Source organism: Somniosus microcephalus, chromosome 9 (genome assembly GCF_052327205.1).
Source record: "Somniosus microcephalus isolate GS21.2 chromosome 9, FLI_Smic_1.0, whole genome shotgun sequence".
In the NCBI taxonomy this organism is placed as follows: domain Eukaryota; kingdom Metazoa; phylum Chordata; class Chondrichthyes; order Squaliformes; family Somniosidae; genus Somniosus; species Somniosus microcephalus.
The window spans coordinates 101,627,681-101,653,021 of record NC_140995.1 but is presented as its reverse complement, the minus strand read 5'-3'; positions in this window follow the sequence as shown (position 1 = coordinate 101,653,021).

Here is a 25,341-nt window from a genome sequence, read left to right as displayed (position 1 = left end):
ATTATGAACATGTCCTCTTCTTCCTCAGCTTCCCTGCTGATGTGGTGTGCTCCATGTTTTTTCACTTCTCTCCCTTGGTTTTGCTGTCCTCCCCCTTTTGGTTTGGATTCCTCCACAGGTGATTTCGCCCTGCAAGCTTGTTTTATGTGTCCTTGTTTCGCACACTTGTAGCACTTTTCCTCCATAAACCGGCATTCACTCGCCAGGTGATCACCCTTGCATCTATAACATGCCTTCACATGCTCACGTTGTGGTTTCTGATGCATGTTCAACTTGTGCACAACAACCTGACCTGCAACTTGTGTAGCATTAGCCCTGTCGGAACCCTGTATTTCTTTTACATCTCGGTTCGCTGTCTCTATGGCTTGAGCAAGTTCCAGTGTTTTTTCGTAAGTAAGCCCAGTCTCGGATAATAATCTGCGCTGATTTCGGTCGTCCATTATTCCGCAAACTAGCCTATCTCTCAGCATTTCCTTCAGGTTGTTCCCATAATTGCAATCTTGTGCTAATTTACGCAACACCGCTACATAGTCCATTACACTCTCTTCCTCTTTCCTGTTCCTTGAATTAAACTTGAACCGCTGTACAACCTCACTAGGCTTAGGGTTGAAATGTTCTTTTAGCAAGGCCACTCATTCAACAAATGATTTGTCTCCAGGCTTTTCAGGACTGAGCAGATTCTTCATCAAACTGTAGGTTTGGCTTCCCACTGAACTAAGCAGAATGGCTTTCTTTTGTCCAGCATCATTTATTTCATTTGCTTCGAAAAAATAACCCAACACTTCACAGTATTCCTCCCAGGTTTGTGCTTGTCTATCAAAAGCGGAAACCGTTCCTACCGTGGCAGCCATGCTCTCTTCCAGCTGGTAGCTAACCGTAGCTCGTAATTTTGTTGTTTAAACGTCCTGGCAGACTTTTCTTCTTTATCAGGGTCCTTTAGTTACCTCGTCGCCAAATGTGATAAATCCATGTAGTGAGACGCGGACTCGAAGAGGCGAGGTATTAGGATTAATACGAGTACTTTATTAAACGACTGCGAAACAACCAGGCAAGCTTGCATCCAGGCATTGCACCTTTTCTGCCCTTGACAGGAAGCAAAACCTCTGACCTTAACAGGAAGCAAACCTCTGACCTTAGCAGCAGCATTGGCTACAGCACCACCTGGTGGATAACCTTAATCATAACATCCCAGATTACTATACCCTCCAATGGGAAATGACCATAATGAGAAGCTCCGGGGAGCAATTATTGGACAGTGAAAGTAACCAAAATTTGAGGGAAGGTTGCATAAAATATCAAAGAAAAGATAAGGCAAGAATTCTTCACTTTATCTGAGGTAATTTAGGTTACTATATTCTATAGTGCACATACTACTTATATTTGAGCAGTTTACAGTACATTACATGTTTGGCAAATCAAACTTAAAACAATGCCAAATTTCAAAGAGGAATTTTTATATTTTGTAATGTATTCCACATGGTTACAGCAGCAGATTTTTATTTGTTTTTACTGAGAACTGAAAATGATTGTTTGTATAAACAGGTAACAACTTCTGTAAGGACTTTACCACTATTCAAGTCTGTAGGGAAGTGTTTTACCAAAAGATTTTGCTTAAATATGCTAAGTACTGTTGCAGATATATTTGGTAAAGACTTAAAGGGCTAAAAATTAGGAGGCTTTACGTCAACCGTTACCTGCAAAAAATGGCAAAAAGAGGGCGGCCGCCGTTCTTTCGCCAGCTGGTGGCGGGTCCCGTGATGTCCTCCATTTTCCCAGGCACGGTAGTGCTGCCGTTAAGAAGTATTGCCCTGCAAAGAAAAATGAGCGAGTGATGAAGTGAGTCGGTTAACGTCACCACGGCGAACTTCGACCCGGCGTGCAACACCGACATAACGTCACCACGCGAACTTTGACCCGAGCGCTGAGTTCAGCACTGAGTCCTAAGCACACCAGGTAAACCCAGCGTGCAAGCAAACTCAAAGCGGCACTGTCAGCACCTCATTAGTTCTGCACCGTACCTCTTAAAGGGACACACACACCTTTCAGCTAAGTTTGCATTTAAGCTTTTGGACTTTTTTTTACTGAAGTAGTGGCTTGCTGCAATAGATGTTAAAAGTTTTTTTAAGTGTGTAGCGAGTGCTGTTGGAAGCTTGCAAGGCCACAGATGGTAAGGAAAGCCTCTGAGAAGACAGAAAATGCTGCAAATACTCAGCAGGTCCGGCAACACCCGTGGAGAGAGAAACAGAGTTCACGTCTCGGGTCAGATGCTGCCTGACCTGCTGAGTATTTGCATCATTTTATGCTGTCATTTCAGATTTACAGCAGAGAGAAGAGGAAGAAGCTGAAGAGGAGCAAGCAGAAGGAAGGATGCAACCCAGACAGCCCCTTTCTGGCTGGGATATCCAGAATGAAATCATCTGCCTGCGGTTCCAGTGACCACAACCCCAATTCCCCTTTCAACATTAGTCCTACACCTTTCCTTCCCTTTGTTACTGACCATCACAGCCTCCTCTTGGCCACAATGCTGAAATAAAAGCCACCACAAAGCAAACTTTCCAATCCAACTTTATACATCTTTCCATCCAATATGACATCAAGAAATCAACTCATCACCCTTATGCATTCTCTTAGTGACTGTCTTGTGTGTGCCTTTGCCTATCCTACTGATGTCACGCAATGCTACCCCAGATTTTTTTTATTAGTTCCTGAGATGTGACATTGCTGGCAAGGCCAGCATTTATTGCCCATCCCTAATTGCCCTTGAGAAGGTGGTGGTGAGCTGCCTTCTTGAACTGCTGCAGTCCGCATGGTGAAGGTACTCCCACAGTGCTGTTAGGTAGGGAGTTCCAGGATTTTGACCCAGTGACGATGAAGGAACGGCGATATATTTCCAAGTCAGGATGGTGTGTGACTTGGAGGGGAACTTGGAGGTAATGGTGTTCCCATGCACCTGCTGCCCTTGTCCTTCTAGGTGGTAGAGGTCGTGGGTTTGGGAGGTGCTGTTGAAGAAGCCTTGGCGAATTGCTGCAGTGCATCTTGTAGATGGTACAAACTGCAGCCACGATGCGCCGATGGTGGAGTGAGTGAATGTTTCAGGTGGTGGATGGGGTGCCAATCAAGCAGGCTGCTTTGTCCTGGATGGTGTTGAACTTCTTGAGTGTTGTTGGAGCTGCACTCATCCAGGCAAGTGGAGAGTATTCTGTCACACTCCTGATTTGTGCCTTGTAAATGGTGGAAAGGCTTTGGGGAGTAAGGAGGTGAGACACTCGCTGCAGAATACCCAGCCTTCGACCTGCTCTTGTAGCAACAGTATTTATGTGGCTGGTCCAGTTAAGTTTCTGGTCTATGGTGACCCGCAGTGGCTGCAGCATGGCTGGTGGAAGGCTGTTGACTTTCAGTGGGGGACACTGCAAATGGCCTTGAGGAGCTGGTGGCTGGGAGTGTCAAATCGAGTGATGGTGTTTCTTCTTCTTCACTCTCCTCTCCCCTTCTTGGCCAACCATTGGCTGGGCAGGCTGCATTTCTTGGGTGTGTGAAATGAGGAAGGCACAAGGGTGGAGTTGTGGTGAGGGGAGGGCAGGAAAGCAAGAGGTGCATGCGAGGAGGATAACATATGAGGATACCAGCATCTTGTATCCTTTTCTGCCCCGCCACTGGCCAAGGACTCAGCCACCCTGCCAAGAATGGCCTGCACCGTCTCCTCCAAGGGGGTGAGGTGAGGCTAGGAATGGGAGATGTGCCTCGTGATTGGTACAGATTGTTGGTAGGTGAGTGATTGGGGGGTGAGTCGTGCATTGAGCAGTGTGTGAGACTAGTGATTCAGTTGGTAGGAGACGGCTTTTGAAGATGCATTCACTGACCTGAACCAGTGGTCTGAGGTCATGAAGCTTCTTTGGGCACTGGAGCCAGGTGGTGGGGGCGACACTGCTGCCAGTGATGGCCTCAGCGATGTGGTCCCACACTGTTCTTTCTGGAGGGCCTCCTGGCCCCTGTGGGTAGAGGACCTCTCTTGCAGTGTTGAACCCTTGCACAATGCTGGAGTGCTGCATGCAAGACCATGGGTGCCCCTTCCCTGGCTTGCTGAACCATTTGTTTTAGTGCTGATGCACTTTTCCCATTTTTTGAAGTTTGGAAGGGAATTCAGATTTAAGTGGCGAAGACTCCCATTTGGGATTTCATTTTAACGTGAATTATTTTTTAAAAAGATAGTAAGGGCTGAAAACTGCATTTTTTCACTTCCATTTTAATTTTTATTCATTCTGAATACATTGCCCCTTTAATTCATAGTCCCTTTAATTGCCCAAAATTCTTTGCGAACTCCATAGCCTCACTCCCAGAGGCTGTTAGAAGCTGGAACGCCACTTCAGGACGGGAACTTCATCTTCCATGTCTGCAGGAGGGCTTTACACAGTAAGTTAGCGCTGGGCTAAAAATCCTTAGTCCCCAGCGCAAATTTTTCTCAGGTGGTGCTTCATCCATTTTCAGCAGCCTTTAACCTGACTCTTGTGGCGGCCATGAATTTTTCCCCCAAAGATTCTAATAAAATGATTCAACTAAAGTTTTATATATTTCTTGGCCTTCAGTATAAAAGCCACACCTTAAACAGCCATTAAGAATAAAGAGCTGTGTTCCCCCATTTTATGTGAAGAAATGTTTTTATGCAACTCATAGAGTCATAGAGTTATTCAGCACAGAAAGAGGCCCTTCAGCCCATCGTGTCCGCGCCGGCCATCAAGCCCTGTCTATTCTAATCCCATTTTCCAGCACTTGGTCCGTAGCCTTGTATGCTATGGCGCTTCAAGTGCTCATCTAAATGCTTCTTGAATGTTGTGAGGGTTCCTTCCTCTACCACTCTTTCAGGCAGTGAGTTCCAGATTCCAACCACCCTCTGGGTGAAAAAGTTTTTCCTCAAATCCCCTCTAAACCTCCTGCCCCTTACCTTGAAACTATGCCCCCTGGTTATTGACCCCTCTACTAAGGGGAAAAGTTCCTTTCTATCTACCCTATCTATGCCCCTCATAATTTTGTACACCTCAATCAGGTCCCCCCTCAGCCTTCTCTGCTCTAAGGAAAACAACCCCAGCCTGTCCAGTCTCTCTTCATAGCTGAAGCGTTTTAGCCCAGGTAACATCCTGGTGAATCTCCTCTGCACCCTCTCCAATACAATCACATCCTTCCTATAGTGTGGCGACCAGAACTGCACACAGTATTTCAGCTGTGGCCTAACTAGCGTTTTGTACAGCTCCATCATAACCTCCCTGCTCTTATATTCAATGCCTTGGCTAATGAAGGCAAGTATCCCATATGCCTTTTTAACCACCTTATCTACCTGTCCTGCTGTCTTCAGGGATCTATGTACATGCACACCAAGGTCCCTCTGATCCTCTTTCCTTCCTAGGGTCCTACCATTCATTGTGTATTCCCTTGCCTTGTTAGTCCTCCCAAAATGCAACACCTCACACTTTTCAGGGTTAAATTCCATTTGCCACTGTTCTGCCCATCTGACCAACCCGTCTATATTGTCCTGTAGCCTGAGGCTTCCCTCCTCGCTATTTACCACTCCACCAATTTTTGTGTCATCTCTGAACTTACTGATCATATCTCCTACATTCATATCTAAATCATTAATGTACACTACAAACACAAAGGACCCAGCATTGATCCCTGCGGTACACCACTGGACACAGGCTTCCAGTCACAAAAACATCCTTCGACTATCACCCTTTGCCTCCTGCCACGAAGCCAATTTTGGATCCAATGTGCCAAATTGCCCCGGATCCCATGGGCTCTTACCTTCTTGACCAGCTTCCCATGCAGGACTTTGTCAAAAGCCTTACTGAAGTCCATGTAGACTACATCAACTGCACTACCTTCATCCACGCACCTAGTCACCCCCTCAAAAAATGCAATCAAATTGGTTAGACATGATCTCCCCCTGACAAAGCCATGCTGACTATCCTTGATTAATCCTTGCCTCTCCAAGTGGAGACTAATTTTGTCCCTCAGAATTTTTTCCAATAATTTCCCTACCACTGATGTTAGGCTCACTGGCCTGTAATTCCCTGATTTATCCCTACTACCCTTCTTGAATAATGGTACTACGTTAGCTGTCCTCCAGTCCTCTGGCACCTATGGTAACTGTGGTAACTATATACCTGAATGGGTGAGAAAAATACTGTTTATTTTCCTCCTCCTTCCAAAAACACTTGTTTCACTGGCCGCGATATTCCCGACCTCGGCGGGTCCTGGCGCTGCCCCACTGCTGGCTCCATCCCGGCCTCCGACATGCCTTTCTGATCATTGGGCTTGTTAAGCCCGCCCAGCGAGTTTTGCCGGAAGGAAGGGGGTTTGACATGTCATCAGCTGGTTTCCTTAAAGGGACCATGCGCAAATTGATTTTGTCATTTGTGCTGTCAGTGTTCTACAACATTGAGGTGCGGCAAACACTGACAACCACTGCACAGAGGTGCACGGCTGCACCAAGGCTCGCCCAGGACTCCCTCCGTATGCTTATGGAGGGAGTCACAGTATGCAGGGAGGTTCTCTTCCCTTCCCATGGGCGGAAGAGACCTCCCCAAGAGACATAGGCCTAGAAATTCATTAAGGCGCTGCCAGCTTTGCGCCCAGTTAACGCCTAAAGAGTGATTTTGCGCCAAAAAAGAGTTTGCGCAGATATTCAGCGCAGCAGTATTGGCGGCGCTAGCCGTTAGCGCTGCGCCAGCACCGATGACGTCATCAGTGTGCGCAGTGCCCCGGTACCGCCCCGAAACCGGCCCGATCCCCATATTTAGTTGCGGCCGCCTCCTCCGAAGCGGCCGCAAACAGCGACCAGAAAACGGGGCCGTGCTGAATCCTTAGTGGGGCGCTTTAAAGGGGAAGGTGCGGCCGGCCGCTTTTTCGGCGGCCGCCTGCCCGCACCTCCTTCCCCGACCTCCTCCACCACCCCCCCGCGGCATTGCCGGCTGGTTTGCGGGAGCCCGGCACTTCTCCGTTGTGCCGGGCTCTTTTGCCGGCACTCGCAATCGGGGCTCCGGCTGTTGCAGGCACCTCCCCCTTAAGAGAAGGAGGAGGCCTGCAGTACCGCAGCCTGCCGCTCCGCAGCGGCTGGCACAGCAGCGCCAAGAACACTGATATTCAGTGTCAGCGCCCCAAGCGGAGGCGGGCACACCCTGGTATAGCGCCCGCTTCCGAATTGGGGCGCTAACAATGAATATCTGACGATCACTATAGGCTTCCCGCCCAGCGCTAACTTCTGGGCGCTAGCCAGCTGGCGGGGCCATAGTGAATTTCTAGGCCATAGAAACATAGAAGATAGGAGCGGGAGTAGGCCATTCGGCCCCTTGAGCCTGCGCCGCCATTTAATGAGATCGAGGCTGATCATCCAAATTCGGTACCCTGTCCCTGCTTTCTCCCCATATCCCTTGATCCCTTTAGCCTTAAGAAATATATCTAACTCCTTCTTGAATATATTTAATGAATTGGCCTCAACAGCCTTATGTGGTAGAGAATTCCACAGGTTCACCACTCTCTGGGTGAAGAAATTCCTCCTCATCTCTATCCTAAATGGCTTACCCTTTATCCTTAGACTGTGACCCCTGGTTCTGGACTCCCCAGCCATCAGGAACATCCTTCCTGCATCTAGTCTGTCTAGTCCTGTTAGAATTTTATAAGTTTCAATGAGATCCCTCTCATTCTTCTAAACTCTAGCGAATATAAGCCGAATCGACCCAATCTCTCCTCATACGTCATTCCTGCCATCCACCCCAGGTTTCAGTCTGGTGAATCTTCGCTGCACTCTCTCCATGGCAAGAACATCCTTCCTCAGATAAGGTGACCAAAACTGCACACAATACTCAAGGTGTGGCCTCACCAAGGCCCTGTACAACTGCAGCAAGATATCCTTGCTCCTGTACTCGAATCCTCTCGCTATGAAGGCCAACATACCATTTGCCTTCTTAACCGCCTGCTGCACCTGCATGCTTACCTTCTCAGACTGGTGTACAAGGACACCCAGGTCTCGTTGCACTTCCCCTTTTCCCAATCTATTGCCGTTCAGATAATAATCTGTCTTCCTGTTTTTGCCACCGAAGTGGATAACCTCGCATTTATCCACATTATACTGCATTTACCATTCATCTGCCCAATCACCCAACCTGTCCAAATCATACTGGAGTTTCTCTGCATCCGCCTCACAGCACACACGCTCACCCAGCTTTGTGTTGTCTGCAAACTTGGAGATATTACATCTAGTTCCCTCGTCTAGATCATTAATATATATTGTGAATAGCTGGGGTCCTAGCACCGATCCCTGCGGTATCCCACTAGTCACTGCCTGCCACTCGGAAAAAGACCCGTTTATTCCAACTCTTTGCTTCCTGTCTGCCAACCAGTTCTCTATCCAAGACAGTACCTTACCCCCAATCCCATGTGCTTTAACTTTGCACGCTAATCTCTTATGCGGGACCTTATCGAAAGCCTTCTGAAAGTCCAAATACACCACATCCACTGGTTCTCCCTTATCTATTCTACCAGTTACATCCTCAAAAAATTCCAGTAGATTAGTCAAGCACAATTTACCTTTTGTAAATCCATGTTGACTTTGTCCGATCCTGTCACTGTTTTCCAAGTGCTCTGCTATTACATTTTTTATAATGGACTCTAGCATTTTCCCCACTACCGATGTCAGACATACCAGTCTATAATTCCCCGTTTTCTCTCTACCACCTTTTTAAATAGTGGGGTTACGTTAGCTACCCTCCAATCCATGGGAACTGTTCCAGAGTCTATAGAATTTTGGAAGATGACCAGCAATGCATCTACTATTTCTAGGGCCACTTCCTTAAGTACCCTAGGATGTAGATTATCAGGCCCTGGGGATTTATCAGCCTTCAATCCCGTCAATTTCCCTAACACCGTTTCCCTACAAATATTGATTTCATTCAATTCCTCCCTCTCATTAGACCCTTTGTTCCCCGACATCTCTGGGAGGTGATTTGTGTCCTCCTTTGTGAAGACAGAACCAAAGTATGTATTTAATTTGTCAGCCATTTCTTTGTTCCCCATTATAAATTCCCCTGATTCTGACTGCAAGGGACCTATGCTTGACTTCACCAATCTTTTTCTCTTCACATATCTATAGAAACTTTTACAGTCAGTTTTTATGTTCCCTGCAAGCTTACTCTCATAATCTATTTCCCCCCTCTTAATTAATCCCTTTGTCCTCCTTTGCTGAATCCTAAACTGCTCCAAATCCTCAGGTTTGCTGCTTTTTCTGGCCAAGTTATATGTCCTCTCCTTGGATCTTATGCTATCCCTAATTTCCCTTGTTAGCCACGGTTGAGTCACCTTTTTTGTTTTATTTTTATGCCAAGCAGGGATGAACAAATTCTGTAGTCCATCCATGCGATCTTTAAATGTTTGCCATTGCCTATCCACCATCAACCCTTTAAGTAATGTTCCCCAATCAATCCAGCCAACTCGTGCCTCATACCATCATAGTTTCCTTTATTTAAATTCAGGACCCTAGTCTCTGAGTCAACTACTTCACTCTCAATTTTAATGAAGAATTCTATCATATTATGATCGCTCCTCCCCAAGGGGCCTCGCACAACAAGATTGCTAATTAATCCTTTCTCATTACATAATACCCTTTTGTAAGACCAACGCAGCCTGGTTGTACATTGAACAGGAGGGCACAAGCAGGGATGTCGTCAGGAGGACCAGGCTGCAGTGGCTCAAACCTTTCAATGATCTCAGTAGATCACGAAACGTTACTGCAAAGCCACACTCAACCTCATCCTGCTGTCCACCTCATCGCATCCCCATCACTCTGCCTTCCCTAACCTACTCCTGTACATCCTTACACCAACTTCCCTTGCACCTCCAACCATCCCTCTCTATCTACATTATCACTTCTCCATCTCACTAGCCACTCATTGCACTCACCCTCATCCTAGTGCAATCATACCAACTAACTACACACAAGTTAGGCACTTGGATGTTTTAGCCAATGTTCATGTGAAGTTTCTGTTAATGTGCTGTCAAACATTGAAATCTTTATTTTCAGCACTTTGCGTTCTTGGACAGATTTGTGTGCACCTTTGGAAGTGGTTTAGTGAGCTGCAGTGAATGGTGAGACATAACGGTACCCCCACAATGCTGATGTGTGTGAAAGGAATGGCTTGGTTATTGTAGGGTTGCTTTATGTTGCTGGTGTGAGGTGCTGCCAACCCGGCGCATCATGTGGCAGCCAGGGTGTACAGCATCAAGTGAAGTAAATCTGGCCATGGTGAGGCCATCCCTGGCGTCCCAGGCAGCAATGTGGTCGGGTGCTGATGCCCTGTGTCCTGTGCAGTATCAGTTGATTGCGGAGAAGGTTGGTGTGATTGTTGGTGCTGCTGGTGTGCCTGGTGATGCTGGTATTGGAGCTGATCGTGGTCAGATTCTGAGGACCAAGGTGAGAGAGTATGAAGTGCACCCATGCTGATGAAATAGATGACAGGTGAAGTAGAGATAATGGAATCGATCCCTCAATGGTAGGAGAGGTACTGAGGTCAGACTAGATGGAGACTTGTGTAAAGACTTGCTGCATTCTGAATCTGTAGTGGAAATGCAGTTTAGAGAATCTCGTAGTTAAGGGAACATTTCTCAATCAGCTGGGAGCTTTGACTTGACATTTGAATCTGTCAACTCATCAGCTGATTCAATGGCACGTGACCTCCCACCTCAGCTTCACAGATGAGGTCTAGGCACAGTGGGAAACCGGTGGGCGACCTATCAAATTCAAAATGCTGGGGGAAAAAACATTGAAGTGGTGATAAACAAGCTACTAATGATTTGAATTGGGTCCCCCGCTGCTGCCGGTCAGGTCTGCTCAGTGCTGGCAGACCCGACATCGGGAAAAGCAGGCGTGCACATTTTGACTAGTTCCCAGGTTCCCGACCCACTATCAATCATGTTAAATTTCGCAGCTGACCCGCCACCAATCGGGTCCGCTGAGTGCCGGCAATATCGCAGCCACTGTCTCTGGGCAGGAATTCTTTTTTCCCCCCTAAATTCTTCTACTAGAGACGTGCAACCCTTTGCAACAATATAATCTTTGATTCTCCATGAGAAATACCAGTAATATATGCACAAAATGTTGCATCCAGCACATATTTTTGTCTGTCATACTTTAGCACTATCACAGTCACACATTTCTGTGTTGTTTACACCATTTCTCCACGTGTTCCACCAATCTCCCATCGGAGAATCCCGGCAGAAAGATTATTAATAAGATATAGATATAAAAGTCTTGCATCCAGCAGACTTTCGTCACACTCCAGATATTAGACATTGTTACAAATGTAAACCAACCTTAAAAAAGAGAAAGAAAGCCAGTGACTTAATGCCAGATTCGTTTGACCTGCAGCCTGAAATTTACAAGCAAAGTTCTTTCTCCTAACAATTAAACTCTGACTTCAGGCTGTGTTTGTTTAGATTGTATGGCCTGGAGTTTCTGCTTCAGGCGCAATTGGCGATCTGGCCGTAGATTGCGCCCAATATTGCACTAGTTTTGAGATGTAGTTTTTTTTAAGTTTCCACTCAAACTTATTTGCATATCGACAGACGTAAAATCTGCCATGTATCAGTGCAATTGGGCAGCATTTTAGAACATATTTTTTTTAGCCAAGTAATGTAAAGTAGCTACACCTTACTGAAATAATGCAGCTTCCAAGAAATGTTTGTAACTTGTTTGTGCTTATAAGGGGTACTTAAAGAGTCCATGTTGTCTATGGGATGTCTTGCCTTTCATAAGTGTTTATTGGAAATTCAGTCATGTGCCACTTACAATTGTCTGACCATAATAGTCAGTTGCATGGGCCTTACTTTTCTATATGCATACCACTGCCGGCAGCATAGACATGCAAGATTGACTTATAATTTCTCCTTCCCCATTTGGATGCAATTATCTCTATCTTCATCCTGTATTGAGCACCCTGCTGCTATAAACGCTTCCACCCATCTCCCTGAGGAATAATTGGTGAAACTCATTCCATGAGTTTGTGAGATTACTTGTCAGTCAAGGCTGGGATTTGAATTTGAACCTAACTAGTTTGTAACTTGAGTGGTACAACAGCGGGTCATCCCATTTTCAGAATAACTTTTTTTTTCCCCACATGGTGAGAAGACTGACTAGAATTACTCGCTCTGCACCAAATGCCTCTTCCATTAACATAAAAAAATGTCCTAGTAAAGGATCCCCTTGGAATGAGTGACCATAACATGGTTGAATTCCATATTCAATTAGAGGATGAGAAGGTTGGATCTCAAACAAGCGTGCTAAGCTTGAATAAAGGAGACTATGAAGTTATGAGAGCGGAATTGAGTAGAGTGGATTGGGAAAATAGATTAAAGGGTAAGATGATACATGATCAGTGGTGTACATTTAAGGAGTTATTTTACAACTTCCAAAAAATATATATTCCACTGAGAAGAAAAGGGTGTAAAAGAAAAGACAGCCATCCGTGGCTAAGTAAAGAAATTAAGGATAGTATTCGACTAAAAACAAGGGCATATAAGGTTGCCAAATCTAGTGGGAGGATAGAGGATTGGGAAAACTTTAAAAGACAGCAAAAAATAACAAAAAGATTGATTAAGAAAGGGAAGATAGATTATGAAAGTAAATTAGCAAAAAATATAAAAACAGATAGTAAGAGTTTTTATAGTTATATAAAAAGAAAAAGGGTGGCTAAAGTAAATGTTGGTCCCTTAGAGGATGAGACCGGGAAATTAATGGTGGGAAATATGGAGATGGCAAAAACACTGAATGAATATTTTGTATCAGTCTTTACAGTAGAAGACACTAAGAATATCCCAACACTGGACAAACAGGGGGCTATAGGGGGGGAGGAGCTAAACACGATCAAAATCACTAAGGAAGTGGTACTCGGTAAAATAATGGGACTCAAGGCGGATAAATCACCTGGACCTGATGGCTTACATCCTAGGGTCTTGAGGGAAGTGGCGGTAGGGATTGTGGATGTATTAGTAATAATTTTCCAAAACTCCCTGGACTCAGCAAAGGTCCCGGCAGACTGGAAAACTGCTAATGTAACACCCTTATTTAAAAAGGGCAGTAGACAGAAGGCTGGAAACTATAGACCGGTTAGCCTAACATCTGTGGTAGGTAAAATTTTGGAGTCCATTATTAAGGAGACAGTAACAGGACATTTGGATAATCATAATTTAATAGGACAAAGTCAGCACGGTTTTATGAAGGGGAAGTCATGTTTGACAAATTTGCTGGAGTTCTTTGAGGAAGTAACATATAGGGTGGATAAAGGGGAACCAGTGGACGTAGTGTATTTAGACTTCCAAAAGGCATTTGACAAGGTGCCACACAAAAGATTATTGCTTAAGATAAAAAATCATGGGATTGGGGGTAATATTCTGGCATGGACAGAGAATTGGCTATCTAACAGAAGGCAGAGAGTTGGGATAAATGGTTCATTCTCAGACTGGCAATCAGTAACTAGTGGTGTTCCGCAGGGGTCAGTGCTGGGTCCCCAACTCTTTACAATCTATATTAACGATTTGGAGGAGGGGACCGAGTGCAACATATCAAAGTTTGCAGATGATACTAAGATGGGAGGGAAAGTAGTGAGTGAGGAGGACATAAAAAAACATGCAAGGGGACATAGACAGGCTAAGTAAATGGGCAGAGATTTGGCAGATGGAATATAATACTGGAAAGTGTGAGGTTATGCACTTTGGCAGGAAAAATCGTAGAGCAAGTTATTATCTTAATGGCAAGAAACTGGAAAGTACTGAAGTACAAAGGGATCTGGGGGTCCTGGTGCACGAAACTCAAAAGGTTAGTATGCAGGTGCAGCAAGTGATTAAGAAGGCCAATGGAATGTTGTCTTTCATTGCTAGGGGGATAGAATATAAAAATAGGGAGGTATTGCTTCAGCTGTACAAGGTATTGGTCAGACCGCACCTGGAATACTGCATACAGTTTTGGTGTCCATACTTAAGAAAAGACATACTTGCTCTCGAGTCAGTACAAAGAAGGTTCACTCGGTTAATCCCGGGGATGAGGGGATGGACATATGAGGAGAGGTTGAGTAGATTGGGACTCTACTCATTGGAGTTCAGAAGAATGAGAGGCGATCTTATTGAAACATATAAGATTGTGAAGGGGTTGGATCGGGTGGATGCGGGGAGGATGTTCCCGATGATGGGTGAAACTAGAACTAGGGGGCATAGTCTTAGAATAAGGGGCTGCTCTTTCAAAACTGAGATGAGGAGGAACTACTTCACTCAGAGGGTGGTAGGTCCATGGAATATGCTGCCCCAAAAAGCTGTAGCAGCTACATCATTACATAAATTTAAAACAGAAATAGACAGTTTCCTAGAAGTAAAGGGAATTAAGTGTTACGGGGAGCGGGCAGGAATTTGGACATGAGTCTAGGTTCGGATCGGACATGGCCCTGTGGGTAGCGGAGCGGGCCCAGGGGCCATGTAGCCTGATCTTCCTGCTATTTCGTGTGTCTAATTCTGTTAGATTCAGGAGATGGTTCTGTGATAGTAGATTGGCGGTTAGGATCAGATCAGCCATGATCTTATTAAATGGCGGAGCAGGCTCGAGGGGCCGATTGGCCTACTCCTGCTCCTATTTCTTATGTTGTTATGTCCTTATAAGGGTGAGGCTCAGAGTTAATTCTGTAACTAAGGAAAACATATGTGTGGACACAAATTAAAGAATTTCTTTTTTAATTGAGATAAGTGAAAGATCGTAAACCTTTCTGAAGATGGACATACACTGGTATGTGGAAAAAATAAGTCACCAGGACATATCCATAATATCTTAAAAGTCTTACATATAGCTCATGTTATAAATCTCATCATCATAAAGAAACTACTCATGAAATAATGCTGGATGGCCAGCTGGTGGCACCGTCCAAGGAGTATAAATACTCGGGCGTGGGCCCAGCTTGCCCAGGGACATTTTGTAAGACAGGAACTAGTGAAGTACAACTAGACCTCCATGTTCTGAAACAAGTTGATTAAAGCCTTGCTTTATACTCAAACCAAGTGCGTAGTGAGTTTTATTACGTCAGCTCACATTTCCTGTAACACTTTTCCATCATATTTTCCCTGTTATACTTTGTTGATAACACCCCTATTGTTCTAAAACAACATATCCTCTGATTTATCATGATCAATGCCACAGGTTATCTGCTAGTTAGGTATATACATAGAAACATAGAAGACAGGAGCAGGAGTAGGCCATTCGGCCCCTCAAGCCTGCTCCGCCATTCAATGAGATCATGGCTGATCATCCAAGTTCAGTACCCTGTCCCTGCCTTCTCCCCATATCCCTTGATCCCTTTAGCCCTAAGAAATATATCTAACTCTTTCTTGAATATATTTAATGAATTGGCCTCAACTGCCTTGTGTGGTAGAGAATTCCACAGGTTCACCACTCTCTGGGTGAAGAAATTCCTTCTCATCTCTATCCTAAATGGCTTACCACTTATCCTTAGACTGTGACCCCTGGTTCTGGACTCCCCCGCCATCGGGAACATCCTTCCTGCATCTAGTCTGTCTAGTCCTGTTAGAATTTTATAAGTTTCAATGAGATCCCCTCTCATTCTTCTAAACTCCAGCGAGTATAAGCCCAATCGACTCAATCTCTCCTCATACGTCATTCCTGCCATCCTAGGTATCAGTCTGGTGAATCTTCGCTGCACTCCCTCCATGGCAAGAACATCCTTCCTCAGATAAGGCGACCAAAACTGCACACAATATAGGAAACTTTGTGATATCCGGCACCGACGGGACCGAGCTGTTGCCGTCCCATCAAAACTGCCGGACAAACCAGCGCTAATGTTGAAACATACGGAGCTCCGTATCTGGCAACAAACCCCAACAGCTTCTAAACAGTCGGCCGTACCTTGCAAGCGTCTCTGTAGCTTAGCAACAGCTTCAGCGAGACCTTGCAGAGCCTGACTGGTGAAAAAAAAGCAACGAAAAGAAAAAAAACCTAACTAAACGGCTCCTGATTTTTGCCGGTGGATCGAGCATTCCGGACAATTAACCTCCGGTTAAACCAAAGTTTCCTGTACTCACAATACCAAGGCCCTGCACAACTGCAGCAAAACATCCTTGTTCCTGTACTCGAACCCTCTCGCTACGAAGGCCAACATACCATTTGCCTTCTTAACCACCTGCTGCACCTGCATGCTTACCTTCAGCGACTGGTGCACAAGGACACCCAGGTCTTGTGGCACTTCCTCTTCTCCCAATCTATTGCCATTCAGTTAATAATCTGCCTTCCTGTGTTTGCCACCGAAGTGGAAAACCTCGCATTTATCCACATTATACTGCATCTATAGCTAGGGAATAACCCACTGGGGACAAATACATACAGGCATATATATACTTGATATGGATATTACACTGCCTAATATTATGACGCACATGTACTGAATTCTATTGTCTTCTATTTTGATGGAGGCATTAACCCAATTAAAATACACCTTACTGGGGAAACACAGAGGTAGACATTATCCAGTATCAACATCATAGTGGACACATATCTCTATCAGAGAGACTATCTGTAGAGCTCAGGAAACAGTTATTTGAGTGAAGCAGATGCAAGATGTCCAACGGCAATAGGAGGAAATGCAATAATATCATGTAGGATTCTCCCACCTCTTAGTGGTGCATGGCCATTTCAGATCTGCTTTACTGAAATATGTATAATACAATAGCTTCAGTTTGTCTGGGTGCAAATCTGCTTTATTTTAGTCTTATTATACAAACAAATATAAGGCAGAGTTCACCCAAATTTCGGGTTATGCTGTTTCCACTAATAGAGTTAAGGAACTTTCACAGGTTGTAGCATATTCTGGATGGAGAACATATGGAGGAGAAGCTGTTATAAGAGAAACAAACCCTTTGAGGACTGTTGAATATATTAGATTTATATGTGAATCAAAATAACAATTTATTAAGGTTTTGGTTTATTTGGATAAAAATGTGAACAAAGACCTGATGCATGCTTTCACACAGCTCTCTGAATTACCTTATACTACTCAACAATACATGTTCACGTTACGTGAAATGTGATGGGCCCTATTTTCAATAGTTTGCATTTTTGTTTGCGCAATGGCTGCTCAGCTTGCAGAGATGCACTGCAGAACATCTGTGAAATTTTCCTTTTGAAGATTTTTGGGAAGTTTTCAAAATTGCGCACTGTTGCACCTTGATAAATCAAGTTTTAGCTCATTGACCCATTTTGCACTATCATGTGTCAATTATGTTATTGGAGAAAATCAAAAATGGCGCTTTTTAATCTTGATGAACCAGGAAAACCTTGCGGGAAAATAAAATGAAACAGAAGACAATGGCAGCCCCTCCAAACACCACTAACAGTTGGGAAGATGACCCCTCTGAGTGAGAAGTTATTTCTTGTGCGTTGTTCTATTTCCCAAGACACATACACATGCCTTGTCATTTGTAAAACAAATTCGCATTTTTTTTTATTTTAATGTATGTTTCTTGTTTCTGCAGGGCTTACGGCAAGTTAAAACTGGGGTAAGTCATTTTCACGCAAACCTGACAATTTGCGGCAGTTTATGGGATTCAAATATCGCATCCTCAGTGCGATAATCCTACGGGAATTGCCACCAAAAACTGCAGAAAATCTTTGCAGAAGTTTTTTTGTGCAACTGCAATGCGCTCTGCCCCAGACAAAGGGAAAAAAATGAAACCTATGCAAGCGCAACTTGTGCAAAACAAACGTTCTGCGAATAACATTTCAAAACAGCAAAAGGTTTGAAAATAGGGCCCTAGGTACGTATTGTGAAAGCTGCAAAGGACAGCGAGTACTCAAAGGGTTAATGGGGAATCTATTGGGGGGGGAGGAAGTACTTTAAATGGAAAGTATCTTCCACTTCCCCACCACAGTGTGTGCCACACAGTATTGGGCTTAAAACAAGAATACTGTAATTGAAAACTAATAATTAGTTCTGGGCATTTTCCATAGATTGTAGTAGACAGTCACTTGATTGAAACAGATGTGAAATGTAAGGTGAAAAGGGAAAGGTACTCGTGATATGTAAGCTTCTTCCCTTCTTCATGTCTATCTTGCATCTGCTTGTGTCAAATCACTGCCTCTGGGACAAACTGGGCACCTTTTCTGCTTATTTTTGATTATTTTTCTGCAGTAGTTTCAAACCTATCTCTGTGGGACACACACATGTAAAATACATCCCCTCCCCTTTCCACCACCACCATGGGCATATCCCATTATGAGAATTATTATCTATTTTCAGTCCTCTTTTTTCCTTTCTCTAGGTCATCGCCCACCATTTCCTGACTGAGAGGACGGGCCGGTAGCCTGTTTCAGGCCTCTACCAATGTCACTCTTTGAGTTGGCTTCTAGGAAGTGCTTGAGAGCACCACAGATTTACTTAACCTCCGATTCTCCCTCCCTGCTGGGAAGCACCTTGTCTCCACTTACTACCTCAGATACCCCAGCAGGTTAGCAGGCCTGAACCCATATCCTAAAACTCTGTAACGTGGCATATTGTTACATCAAAGCCACCAGGCTATCCCAACAGAATGCTATTATTTGGTTGGATATTTTAAAAGAAAATTACAAATATAATTTGGTGTTAAATCAAAGCTTAATGTGGTGGAAGAATTTGCAGATGTGTGAGTGAAGTCATTTGAAGGTATGCTCCAAGCACTGAGTGGCACAGATAATCCGAGAGCCAGCACCATTGCACTAGCTCACATTTTGAGGTGCAGCCAAAGGCTAAAGAAAGTACAACTGAATAATTTGATTGTGAAATTCCTAATCATGTTGTGGTTGTTTTCAGAATTGCTTCTTGGAGTGTGCATACCAGTACGATGATGACGGTTACCAGTCCTACTGTACCATCTGCTGTGGGGGCAGGGAGGTACTCATGTGCGGAAACAATAATTGTTGCAGGTACGAGCAATTTTGATTTTACAACTGGGAAAAGGAGAAGAAGAAATGCAGAATGCAAAATCAACTTATTGGATACTTGTTGCAACAAATGTGACTTTATATGGCGCTGGTTGGGCCCTATCCTATGTACTGTGCTCAGTTCTTGTTACCAAGACATAGGAAGGATAATATTGCCATTGAGAGGATCTAACATTGGTGCAACAAAGATGATACACTTTTCAAAGGTTGTGACAGACTACTCGGGAGCAAGCCACATCCCTCATGATCCAGGAGTGTGTAGTCCACTATTAACAATTATCTTATTTCGCAGTAAAATTGTACATTAAAATTTACGTCTTCATTCTATTTGAATGTGGGAATGTCACTCATTGCCAGACTGTTACAGGCTTAAATCTCCAGAGTATGTACTTAACATTTAAATGATATATACAGATTAGGAATTAGGTTATATTGAGACACAAGGCAAATTGTCATATATATACACAACATAGAAGAAGTTCTCTTAAAGAATCTTCCACAGTAGAAAAAGTATTGTGTAGCTTAATGGCACAAATAGTACAAAAAACTATACTCCAGTAATGTCTTTTAGTTCCTTGAGGTGTCCCCTCATGAGTATATGTACAGCAGATTTTGTAATGTAGTTTTCCTTACGACATACTCAGATTGTGCAATTACAGCAAAACTGCAGGCACAATCCTACTTTAAGGGGAGTTTTGGCTTTGAAATTAAGATTTTCAATTAATTAAATCGAGTATCAAAGTAACAATACTATTTTTAATACATGATAAAGGTATGGCTTAGGATTAAAATATAATATTCCAGGAACTAGTTGTTCTTCTGGGATCAAGGGGGCAGGTCCTGGGGTCTGGGATCACTGGGAGTGGGGATCTGGGAGCACTGAGGAGGGAGGTCCCAGGGTCTGTGAGCATTAGGGATGGCTCTCAGAGCATTGGAGGTCAAATTCTAGCAATATTGGGCATTTTTGAGGTCTGGTAGCAATGGGGACAACAGGGCATGGCAAACTTATGGGGAAGGAGAGCCCAGGAGAATGGGACCCAACCGTCCTTGGTGTATTTCAAACCACCAGTCCCCAATCCATGGTTTAATCCACAGTTCCTTTTCCATCCTATGGTACATCCTGCTCCTTCACTGATTTGCCCATTCTCAGCCAGTTCCTGTCTTTATGTTACTGGATTAAAGCATTTAAGGGTAAATTTTCTCCTTCTTAAAGTTACTGTATGGGGTGTGCAATTGCCTGATATGCATTTCCAGAATATTTTAGGTTGGAGTGTAGCGTGGCTAGCGTCCTCGGTGTTGCCATGACTCTACCCTTGCTTGGTTTCTCTCTTATCTATCCGATCGTAGCCAGAGCATTTCTAACAATGGCTTCTTTTCCCAACCCAGCACTGTCACCTTTGGAGTCCCCAGGGATTCACCCATGCCCCCCTCCTCTTCTTCATCTACATGTTGCCTCTTGGCGACATCACCTGCAAGCATGGGGTCTGCTTTCGTATATGTATATCCCCAGCCCGACTTCTCCACCACTTCTTTTGACCCCTCCAATGCCTCTGTGCTGTCAGACTGCTTGTTTAACATCCAGTCTTGGATGACCAATAACTTTATCCAGCTAATCATTGGGAAGACCACCACAAGCTTTGTGCCCTTGTCATCGACACCATCCTCCTCCCTAACCACTGTCCCAGGTTGAACCAGCCTGTTTGCAATCTCAATGTCCTGTTCAACCCAAGCTGAGTTTCCAACCCCATATTCTCTCTTTGTCCCACCACTGACAGCCATACTTTCAGCCACCTAGGTCCCACACTCTGGCATTCCTTCCTGAAACCCCTCCACCTCTCCTGAAACGTTATATCCAGGAATATTAAATTCCCAGTCCAAATGCTTTATGCATTCACATTCTTACCAATAAACCCTGACTCAATTTTTTGGAATGTTGACTGTTTTCTCATTTAATTTTTTTAATATTCCTTCTACAATCATGTTTTTATGGCCTAGAAATTCAGTGGCCTGCGCCACCAGTTTGCGCCCAAAGAGGGCTTTTGCGCCACTGTGCAAACCTACCGCGATATTTAGCGGGGCGCTAATGGCGGCGCTAGCCAGTAGCGCTGCGCCGCCACCGATGACGTCATCGGTGTGCGCAGCGCCCCGCTATCGCCCCGCTATCGCCCCGCTGGCCATATTTGGTTGCTGCCGCCTCCCCCGCGCCGGCCGCAAACAGCGACCGGTACACGGGGCCTACCTGTGCCGGTAGTGGGGCGAGTTAAGGTGGAGGTGCGGCCGGCCGCTTTTTCGGCGGCCGCCTGCCCGCACCTCCTTCCCCGGCCTCCTACACCCCCCCCCCCCCCCCGCGGCATTGCCGGCTGTTTCCAGAGAGCCCGGCACTTCTCCTTGGTGCCGGGCTCATTTGCCGGCACTCGCGAGCGGGGATCGCGCTGTTGCAGGTACCTCCCCCTTAAGAATGAGAGGAAGGCCTGCAGTACCGCAGGCTGCTGTGCCGCAGCGGGTGGCGCTGCGGCAGTTTACACGCCGATATTCAGTTTCAGCGCCGAAACCCTTGTTTAGCGGCCGGCTTCCACTTGGGGCGCTGAAACTGAATTTCCCACTGGCGCAAGTGGCTCCGCGCGCAGCGGTAATTCCGGCGCCCAGGCGAGCTGGGCGCCCCTAACTGAATTTCGAGGCCATTATCTCACATCATAGCCCATTTCTTTCTCTATCTCCTTTGATAATATTTTCTCACTATTTATTTCAGCAAAGTTTTCTGCTTCTATTCCAATAGTTTTAGTAGTCCTGATCACCTTCTCTAGTCTCAAACTGAGACATTCCCCACCCACCTGCCATATTAGTTTAAATCCCTGCCACTGCTCCTTCTACCCTTTCCATGAGGGCATTGGTACCATTTTGGTCCAGGTAAAGACTATGGGGGAGAAATTCAGTATCGCCTCATTTGGGGTGCAATTATCGGCCGTGCACAAAGATTAGCGCCTGGCGCTAATTATCGCCTCCGACTGCAAAATTGGCTTTTATCGCCCCTGGAGATGATTGGAACGCTAAATCAGGCGCTACACACCTGTCTTAAGGTGCAAAGACCGAGGAGCGAGGCGTTACCTCAGAGCGCTGGCGGAGCTCATGTGATGTCAGTCAGCAATGGAACACAGACACACTGGCGCCAGCCAGTTTTTAAAGGGGAGGGTTGATCTTGCTCTCCATCCACACCCTGCTCATTGCAGCCTTGAATCTCGGCCTGGAGAGACCTGTACATCAAATCTGCTGGAAAGAACAATGGAGAGGCCATGGGAAAGAGCTCAGAGTGCAGCCCCCATATTCTCTTCTAAATTGATGCAAGGAAGATCAAATCAGAAAGAACCTGTAAAGTGCTGCTCAGTACCCAAAACTCCTCAGCACAGCTTTGAATATCTCCTGCAGTCTCTCTCTCTCACTCAGAATGCGTGGTGCAAAAATTTTGCCGACAAAAAAAGGCAGGAAGTGGTCGCCTTTAAATAGCGCTCCCCCAGTCCCTTCCCGACTGCAAAACGCACCCCTCAACCTGTCGTTGCTAGCGGCAGGTGGTAAGACAGGGGGCGCCACTCAATATCCAGTCCGGGGCACTACCGGGGCGTTGGACTCTCGACTGACATAACGATCTGCCGGCGCAGGAGATCGTGGCGGTAGTGTTTAGCACTGCCGCAAAATGTCTAGTTAATTTCGTGAGCGGCGCAAATATCGCCGCGCACGGGCGCTAGTTGCTTTGTGCCCCATTAGCGCCTTCTTAAGGTGCTAACGGGAGGCGCATACCAACCGAATTTTTACCCCTATGTCCCAGAAATTGGTCCGCGCAGAGCCCTAGTTTCAGGCATGACTTGACTACTAAGGCTGTCTAGAAGTTCAGTGCCCGCCATATTGGGTAAGGACAAACAAGAGGCATCCTTTACCCATGCCTGAAGCAGGCGCTAGGCCCTTTCTTTACATACACAAATCAGGGGGCTAACACTTGTTTGAGATCACCCCCGCCAGACTAGTTTGCCCTGAAGCAGCCTGCGCTATTGCGGGCTGCACTCACGGAAACCAGCCCTAGGGATTGCCAATAACAAACAAGGTAAGCAACTTACGTGAATGAAAGCACTCCTGTTCCTCCCAACCCCATATTTAAACCCCTTCCTGATCACCTCCTCTCCCGGCTCCTGATCGTCCCCCCGGCCTCTTCTCCCGACCTTAACCAACCGGCTTCTTCTCTCGAGCCTCATTCGCTCTCGGCCGCCTCTCCCAACCCTCAATCCTCCTCCCCGGCCTCTTCTCCCAATCCCGGACCCCCACCTCTGCCGACACCCGATCCCGACCCCCCAACCCAGGCGACGATCCCCAATAACACTTGCCTGGTGGAGTTCTTTTCATCGGCGAGCTCTGTATGCATCGCCGGCAATACTGAAATGAGACCCGAGGCCTAATATCTGGAGAGTCTCGGGCCTCACCATTCAGACACGGGTGACGTGAACAATCCACCTGCATGCCCAATTTCTAGGCCCACGCCTTCAGTATAGCCTTCCCTTGTTCCAGAAATCACTGCAGTGACCCAAGCATGTGAAGCCTTCCCTCCTGCAGCAGCCCTGCAGACATGCCTTAATCTTCTGGCCCAGAAATTCGGGTCGGAGGCTTCCTGCGGGTCCAAGCCCCCGACCTGCACTTACCTCGCGCGCCGGCCATTGTGCTGTGGTCCCGCATGGGATTCCCATCCTGGGCCTGCTCCAGCTGCCGGCACGCAGTGCTTGCGTATCCCAGGGGCACAGTTAGTTCGAAGCGTCCCCTGGGATCATGTGGGCCATGGAGAGCCAATGGTAGCAGGGAATCTCTATTCATAGATTTGACAGGAAGACCTGTCAAATCTATGAATACAATTCAGCCCCAAACATAACTAAAACTTCAAATAATTTTTTTCAAAACATCGCATTTTTTAAATAATGATAAATTACATAAAATAACTATTTTAAACAATAATTTAAATTTTTGAAAAAGTTAATTACAGTTTCTAATGGGGCTAAAAATAAACTTACCTTTCTTTAAAGTATTTAAAAATAATAAACCTGTGGAAAAAATGTTTTAATTTTACTTAATTCACCACTTACCTTGTTAAAAACAGGCCTTGTGACTGCTTTTTAGAAGCATAGCTCCTGGAGACTTACCCTCCCGGAGAAACTTGCAAAAAAACGTAAGTTCCAGGCGCACGCGCTGCCTCTCCGGTGCACGCATTCGACCTGTGAACCCCTTCCTTTAAGGGAACGGAAGTTCCAGTTTCCCGCGCATGCTCAGTGCATGCACAAGACCGGCACTTTTGTGGGGCCTACGCGTGAGTACCCAGCGCGTACTCACCCGTGGGGACCCGAAGTTCTGGCCCGTTAACCTATACAGCACATGGTACACAAAGAAATCTGGTGATTACTATCCTTGAGATCTTGTTTTTCAGTCTGGCCCCTAACTGCTTAAACTCCCTCTGCAAGATCTCAAACGTACTTCTATCTATGTCATTGGTTCCAATATAGATCATGACTTTTGGCTGTATTCCCTCCCTTTCCACAAGTTTCCCACCCATTCCATGGTGTTCTACATCCTGATACGAGGGAGGCAACATATTATTTAGAACTCCTGGTCATGACTGTAAAAAAAAATTCAGTTCTTACCCTTGACTGTCGAGACCCCACTATTGTCACTTTCCTATTCCTGTAGTTTTCCTGTCTCTCCATCCCTTGCGGGGATCATATTTGTCAAACACCAAGGCCCTGATATTTTCTGGGTGGGGAAGGCGCTCCGGACGGGAAACCTGGAATAACGGGTTCACTGGACATCCTGCAGATATTCTTTAAAAAAAATGTCACCAAGCTGTTGGGCGGGAAAGCCTGCGGCAAAGGGCTATATCAGAGAGCAGGGAGGGAGGGAGAGATCGCAGGGAGAGGTGCCTCGTGATCTGGGGGAAGAGATCGTGGTCAGGAGTGCTCACGTTCTGAGGGGCGTAGAGATCGTGGATGGGGGATCTCGTGATTGCGGGGAGCAGGGGGTTGGAGATCGTGGAGGTTGGGGGTCGTGCGATCGCCAGAAGGGAAGCAGGTCAGCTTGTGGGGCCGAGAGGAAACACTTCTGCTTGTCCTTGCCCACAAACAGTGCTGTAAAGGCACTTACCTGATGGATCCGGCCCTTCTCGGCTCCTTTCACCTGCCGGGTTTGCTGAGGCCCGGGAAACCCATCCAAAATGGGTAAAAAATAAAAAGCATGTTAAAATGGAGGCACGCAACCTCCTTAAAAGCTTTTATCGACTGACCCGCCTCCTGAGAGCAGATTGGTTGCCCGTC